Here is an 8037-nt window from a genome sequence, read left to right as displayed (position 1 = left end):
AAGTGGAACGCCTCCTAATTGTGAGGTTCATTCGGGAAGTTTACTATCCTGAATGGCTCTCCAACGTTGAATTGGTCAAGAAGGAAAGCGAGAAATGGAGGATGTGTGTCGACTTCACCGACTTGAACAAAGCTTGTCCTAAAGATAGTTTTCCTCGTCCAAGGATAGACTTGATAGTAGATTCAACGGCAGGGCACACCTTACTCAGTTTCATGGACGCATACTCTGGCTACAATCAGATCAGAATGAGTCCCGATGATGAGGAGAAAATAACATTTATCACCGATTGGAGAATTTATTGCTACAAAGCAATGCCATTCGGCCTCAAGAATGTAGGAGCAACGTACCGGCGCTTGGTCAACCGAATGTTCAAAAATCAAATCGGGAGAAACATGGAAGTCTACATTGACGATCTTTTGGTTAATTGCAAGAAGTCTGAACAGCATCTTGATGACCTCCAGGAAGACTTTGCGGTACTGAGAAAATACAAAATGAAGCTCAACCCACAAAAATGTGCTTTTGGAGTCGAATCAGGAAAATTCTTGGGTTTCATGGTCTCGGAACGAGGAATTGAAGCTAATCCCAGAAAAATTAAGGTGATTATGGATATGCCTCCACCCCGGATTATCAACAAAGTCCAGAAATTGACTAGAAGGATAGCCGCCCTGGGCTGCTTCCGCTTCATCGCAAAGTCAACCGACCAATGCCGCCCTTTCTTCGACGTCCTCCGGAAAGCACAAGAATGGGATGAAGATTGTGGTAAAGCTTTCGGCAAGCTGAAGGAATACTTGGCTCATCCACCAGTGCTCAGCCAAACCACGCCAGGAGAGGATTTGACTGTCTACTTGGAAGTGTCACCCAATGCGGTGTCCTTCGTGTTGACCGGAGTAGAAGGAGTTCAACTCCCGATTTATTATGTGAGTAGAGCCTTTCGGGGGGCAGAGGTAAGATACCCTCGAACAGAAATGCTAGCATTCACACTAGTAATCACTGCCAGACGTTTGAGGCCCTACTTTCAAGCTCACAAAATAAAAGTCCAAACTGATATCCCCTTGAGAAAAATATTGCAGAAGCCAAATACGTCTATTCGGATGACTAACTGGGCAATTGAGCTGAGCGAGTTTGAGATCGAGTATCTCCGACGCGCCGCAATCAAGGGCCAGGTATTAGCAGATTTTGTGGCCGAATTCTCAGACTTTCTAGAAGAAATGGTCGTCATGCCCCGAGGCAAGCCATGACAGATCTACATTGACGGTTCGTCCTGCCGATCCGGTGGAGGAGTAGGAGTGCATATAATAATAGACTCAGGAGAAAAACTTGTTTACGCGCTCAAGCTCGGATTCAAAGTCACCAATAACGAAGCCGAGTATGAGGCACTCTTGTCAGGTCTAACGATTGCCAAGTCTTTCGGTGCAATTGAAGTTGAAGTAAAAGCTGACTCTCAGATTGTGGTGGGGCAGGTAACCGGACAGTTCCTCACGAAAGGGGAAAATCTAAAAAAATATCCCTAGCGGGTAGGAGAAGAGTGGGACCTCTTATAATATTCTACCATCCATCAGATTTTGAGAGGAGAGAACCAAGAAGCGGATCGGCTAGCCAAAGTTGCCCCTTGGCAAGAAGAAGTTTCACTCCAAAATCATGTGGTGATTCGAACCATTGATGTAGCAGCAGTAGGAATTCGGGTGTCAGCTATTGAGGTCCTACAACCCCCAGCATGGGCCACGGATATTTTAAAGTTTCTTCAAGAGGGAATCCTTCCGGATGACCAGGAGGAAGCCTGAAAAATTAGGAATCGAGCTGCTCGATTTACTTTGGTTGGAGTTCTATACAAAAGAGGTTATGCCGAGCCTCTATTAAGATGTATCTCCTTCAAGCGAGCTCTGTACGTGGTAGCAAAAATACATGAAGGAATTTGTGGGAACCATACGAGTGGAAGGGCATTAACAGCACGAACTACCCCGGCAGGATACTATTGGCCAAACGCTCAGAGGGATGCCGATGAGTTTGCCCAAAAGTGCCTCAAATGCTAGGAAAACGCCCCTATTCCTCATTGCCCCCCCGAGAAACTCACTTCAGCCACCGCCCCATGGCCTTTCGCGCAATGGGGGTTGGATCTCATTGGCCCCCTCCCTACGGGAAAAGGAGGAGTAAAATTTGTAGTTGTGGCAGTGGACTATTTCAAGAAATGGGTGGAAGCAGAAGCTCTAGCAATGATTACGGCTCGGGCGATTACAAACTTCCTCTGGAAATCTGTAATCTGCCAATTCACAATTCCCCAAAGCTTCATCTTTGACAATGTGAGACAGTTTGATTGCTCTCATTATCGAGAATGGTGCTCAGAATCAAGACTAAGTACTTTTCGCCAGGACATCCCCAAGCCAATGGACAAGTGGAAGCAACCAACAAAACATTACTTGACATTCTGAAGAAGAAGCTGGGAGGACAGAAGGGGGAATGGGCTGAAGAACTTCTGAGCACGTTGTGGGCATTCCGAACCTCAATAACAACCCCAAAGGGGGAGACTCCCTTCTCCCTCATTTATGGAACAGAAGCCATGATACCGGCTGAAGTTCTGGTACCCCAAACTGGGTCCCAAGTGGGAAGGGCCATATCTGGTAACAGCAGCCGGAAGACTTGGGTCATATCGACTTAAGGATCATGAAGGACACGAGCTGCCACACCCATGGAATGCTGAGCACCTAAGGGAGTACTTTGTATAACAAAAAAAAGGCAAAACTCGAACAATGTAAGACTGTGATTAGTTGAAATTTTATGGACTGATTTTGAATGTTGCATTGTTATGTGTCTTGCGACAAGACTAAATCAAATAAGCCCGGTCTCTAGATCGGCCATGAAGTATAAAGCATAGGAATCGAGCCATGAGCTCTGACCTGCTAACAGCTATTCTCAACGCAGTCTAGATGACTTGCCGAGTTTCATGCAAAAACGAAACGCATTGGTGAGGGAGCAGGGCCCTCGGGCCTGTTGGCGTCAAATCTCACTGAAGAGAGTGGTGTGCGAGATTCTCCAGTTTAGATGGGTACCGTGGAGGTACCCCTGCAGGGTGGTTGGTTGTGATTCTCTGCGGCGATTTTGATCTTCGTTAAGTCTTCATGTTTGCATGGAGTCATACCAATAACATGTGTGCTTCCTCCACTATTTTCAGACCTGCATGGGATTTTTTGGCGTAACTTTGATAACTTTATACAAAGTAATGTACCTCTAGTTTTGCCTGGGTTTGACTGACTCAAGGCTTTCAATCTTTCCTCCATCCTTTGCCAATCATGTTTCAGAGTTCTTTACTTGCCGAGCCTGTGTTAGTTCGTTTACCTCGCAGCAATCTCCGTTGTATACCGAGTAGATACTTTTTTAAGGTTGCTCACCCCAGCGAAAATTCTACACATTGGTCTAAATCCCTGTTAAGTTTTCACGCACATGCAAATGCATGATGACAATTTGTGTTCTGCTTTCTTCATTCCTGGACTTGTTGCATTCTGTAGTTCTTTTACTATGAAATCCCTGCTCAAGAGTTTTTATCATATAAAATCCTATTTGTTCCAAGCGTTTATTGAGTTGCGCGACATCATATTTACTCACGTGGGCATCTTAATCTACTGTTAATTTCATGTTCATCTTGAACCTGCTTTTACCGATGTATCTTTGTTCCCTGTTTGATTTGAATGTTGTCCCACTTCCATTGGCGCAGCCATGCCAGCTGTAAGAAACTTTTTGTGCCTTGTGCAGCCTGTCGGTTGAAGCTTTGTATTTAACCTTCTTATTAACTACTTTATGAACTCTGTGTGACGCGCCCATTGGGGTTTCCCTCATTTAATCTTCCCATTAACTGCTCCATGAACTCCTTGCGACGCGCCTGTTGGGGTTTCCCGCATTTAATTTCCCATTAACTGCTCCACGAACTCCGTGCGACGTGCCCGTTGGGTTTTCTCACATTTAATTTCCCATTAACTACTCCATGAACTCCATGCGAAGCACCTATTGGGATTTCCTGCATTTTTGAGTTTCAAGGGCCTAAGGTTTCCCATAAGGGACACGTGGACTACCTGGGAGGCCTTAGGGACACGTGGTTGCCCAAGGAGGTCTTGGGAATTATGGTACCCCGGGGGTGTCATTTGCTGCCTTTGCCTATAAAAGGGGCTCTTCCTTCTTCTTAAAGAACTCGTCCCACCTCGCATCTTTTCCTTCCACCCAAACTTGACAATTCCCATGGCTTTCTTCTTTCCTCTCATATTTTTTGAGGAGCGATGCCTTCTTTTGTGGTGCTCAGGTTGTCGCTGGTTATGGCGTTTCAAATACCAAAGAAGAAACAAGCTTCCCATATTTGTTGTCCTTGCCCTTTTGCTTATGACACCTTACTTGTTCTTGCCCCTTTGCTTACGGGGTCCTCCTCCGTAAGCAATGCATAAGAACTCACGTCCTACGAGTTCTGTACGGTGCTCATTCAAGGAGGTGGTGTGGCAGCCACGGCTAAGGAGGGCAGGAACAAATAGTTCAAGGGGCAATTAAATCTTGGGAGTTGATTTCTATTGCTCCCTACTGACCCTCTGTCTGTAAGAATCCTCCTCCCCCCTGCCCAACCTTGATCCCAATTAGCCCTTCAGAGATCTTGGGTAGGGTGCCGCTAAATCCCCTTCCCCCAAGAAAGATAGATAAGCATCTCTGTGGGGGAGATGCAACTTTGCCGCTGAGCATTTCAGTTATGCTCAGAAGAACCCAGACCGACAGGGCATCCATCTTCTTTAGGGGGAAGTCATTCTGCCGATCTGTCTGGCCATGGCGTTACCGGAGAGATCTTTACCTCGTCTGACCAGAGCTAGATTCTACTGAACGACTTCTTCTTTGATGGAGACATCGTACTACAGATCACCTTATTCTTATTCAGAAGAGATTTTCTTTTCGTTCTTGCAGCTTTTGCCAATATAATATCCTGCTTGTAATCCTGTTCGAGAAATAAAAGGACTTTGTTGTTTTTGTATCTATTTGCATTACTCATCGCCATTTGATGAGTATACAAAAGTGCACTCTAAATACCATATTACTAGACTAAAATGCTAAAATGTTAATAGAAATCATTTGAATTAATGTGTATTCTTGAATTGAGTTTCTATTTACTTTGGGATACTCCTAAGCAGATTTTTATGTTTAATTTCAGAGTCTATAAAAGAGCAAGTCCAAACCCATTCAAATTCAAAAGACTTTCAAGTGGGCAAGATGTTGGAACAACCTAAGAACTTTCAACGAGTATAGGACTCTTCAAATAAGAATAATGATGGGGTTTGAGAGTAATTCGAATCAGAGTCCAAAATGAGTTAGGAGACAGAATGGACACATGTTATTGTTTTAAGAGCAATGCTAGGTACAGTCCCCAAATGGGGACTGCAATGTAAGCTTAGGCTATTTTAACTTTAAAAATTTTTAAAATTACAAAATTATCCCTCCTAAAATGATGTTTTCTCTCATTTAATAATGTGCCTGCACATGCAGTCCCCACTTAAGGACTGCAAATAGAATTTCTCTTATTTTAATTATAACTTTTAGCACAGATATCGGATTGATGCGATTCTTGATGTGTTGGAAAGCTATTTTAAAGGGCTACAAAGTTGTCTCTAATAAGGATTTCAAAATTCGAACTTCTAAAGTGCATACGCGACTGTCACATTGAGTCCTAAAATTTAGACGATTTTGTGTAAGGGAATATGAAGAAATTAGGGTTTCTTTCCTACCTCTATTTAAGCACATCATTAGCACGAAATTGGAATGTAGAGAAGAGGGGAGACGGCCCAGTTTGAAGGAGGAAGATCTAAAATTAATTTCCATGGCCATCGTTTGCTTTATTTTTCTCTTGAGATTTTTGTTGTCCATTATATTTATGGGTAACTAAATTCTCAAGTAGGATTAGAGATGAACTTGCATATTTGATGATATTTTTAATTTATTCTTTATTTATGTATTTGATTTTCAACTACTAAAACTCTTTTGTTTTATCATTCTCAATTTATCGTTAATGTTTTCTTCTCCAAATAATCATAAAATTTATTCTGTTTATGGATTCAGTCATGCTTTTTCTATTGAATGGATTGGCTCTTTCATTATGTTTGGATCAATTATTTTTCTATATTGATTTAATTCTTTGCTGCAATATCGTTTCCTGAGTATATTGTCGTCGTTGGATTTTCTCAATAGTAATAATAATTTACGTATTTTAAAAGTGGTGAATGATTTTTCAAAGGGTTACATTTGTGTTGATCTTGGTTTATAAATATATACCTTTCGATTGGGAATATTAAGAATTGAGTTCCCAATTGAGTTATTCAATGAATTAAGAATAATTAAAATACCATATTTGTGCAAGGGATTCCCGAAGCTTTACTGTTTGTCAAACTTGAGTACTTTTTCCGTTAGTCACTTTGTTTCACTTTAATTTGCATTTAAAATTAATCTTTGTTTTCCCATTAATAATTTAATCTATTTCTTTAGTTTTTTTGTTATTTTTACAGTTCTTTTAATTTGTCTCTCTGTGGAATCGACACTCCAAAGTTGTGCTACAACTACCGCATTATTTTTTGGGCGTAATCAAATTTTGGCGCTGTTGCTGGGGAGACGGTAGAAGAATTGCTAGATGGGTTTTTATTTCAGCAACTGGTAAAGGCGGTAACTTCGTTCCCTCTTTTAGCTTATTACATTATTTTCTTTTCTTACCTTTCATAGTATTTTTAGTTTTTAGTATTTTGTTACCTTGCATGCACAAATATAGAGACATATTGGGTAGATTTGCTTGTAGGCCTGTGGAAGAGTCAGAATCAAGCTTTTTTAAATCGTTTATTTGACAATCCATCTAGTCCCGAGCAAATGAGTGAACACGAAGATCAACCCATTAGAACTCTTCATGATTACCTCCACCCTACACACACAACCACACCATCATGCATCATGTTTCTAGCTAATACTTGCCAACTGGATTTTAAAACAGGAATGATATAGTTACTCCCTACTTTTCTTGGCTTGGAAAATGAAAATCCATATGTGCACATTAGGGAGTTTGAGGAAGTAGTTGCGACTTTTCATAGTCTAAATGCAACTGATGACATTGTGAGACTTAAGTTCTTTCCTTTCTCTTTGAAAGATAGAGCTAAGAGTTGGCTATACTCACTGAGACCACGATCTATTGGGTCATGGAGTGAGATGACTCAGGTCTTCTTTAATAAATATTTTCCCCAACATAAGACCAATACTTTAAAAAGGCAAATATCGACCTTTGCACAAAAGAACAATGAGACTTCGTATCAGTCTTGGGAGAGATTTAAGGAGTTGTTGAGTATGTGTCCTCACCATGGGTATGAGAATTGGCGCTTAGTGAGCTATTTTTATGAGGGACTTATACCTAGAGAGCGCCAATTTGTGGAGATGACGTGTAATGGTGAGTTCTTACATAAAGATCCTGATGAGGCCATAGAATACCTTAATGAGCTTGTTGAAAAAGCTCACACTTGGACTGGACCTAGTGCTACTGAAAGCACAAATAGGTCACGACCTGCAGGAAACCCAAATAGTGGTGGAATTTACCATCTCAGGGAAGAGGATAGCCTAAAGGCTAAGGTTGAGATGCTCACTAGGGAGCTAGATGTGTTAAAGACTAAGGACTTAAAGCCAACACACGTGGCTAATCATGCAGAGTCTTTTGGACCATGTTTTTTGTGTGGTGGGGTAGATCACCTTGCCCAAGAGTGTCTCACATTTGCTGAGATGAGAGGGATGTATGAGGAACAATGTCCTTAGGTATGTACAAGAAGCCTTTTACACCTTATTCTGATACCTATAATCCGGGGTGGCGCAATCACCCCAATTTTAACTGGAAGTCTGAAAACCAGCCACCTGCACAACCCCCTAGATCATACCCTGGACCATATCATGCACCTTCATCTTCTAGGAATCATCCAGAAGACACTTTGCATGCTTTTATTGAGGCACAGGGTAAGACTAACCAAAAGTTTGAATATTTAATTACGCAGGTTGTTGAAG

At 41.8% G+C, this 8037-nt stretch overlaps 1 non-coding gene across 1 annotated transcript; it reads right to left on the bottom strand.

Moving 5' to 3' along the window:
* Window positions 1–7247: 7247 nt before the first annotated feature.
* LOC118349078 lies at window positions 7248–7355 on the bottom strand. The gene has a single exon (XR_004802071.1). It is a non-coding gene; the product is annotated as a small nucleolar RNA R71 (small nucleolar RNA).
* Window positions 7356–8037: the final 682 nt, after the last annotated feature.

Source organism: Juglans regia, chromosome 7 (assembly GCF_001411555.2).
Source record: "Juglans regia cultivar Chandler chromosome 7, Walnut 2.0, whole genome shotgun sequence".
In the NCBI taxonomy this organism is placed as follows: domain Eukaryota; kingdom Viridiplantae; phylum Streptophyta; class Magnoliopsida; order Fagales; family Juglandaceae; genus Juglans; species Juglans regia.
Note: the sequence above shows the minus strand (reverse complement) of the source record. Positions and strands in the feature narration are given on the sequence as shown.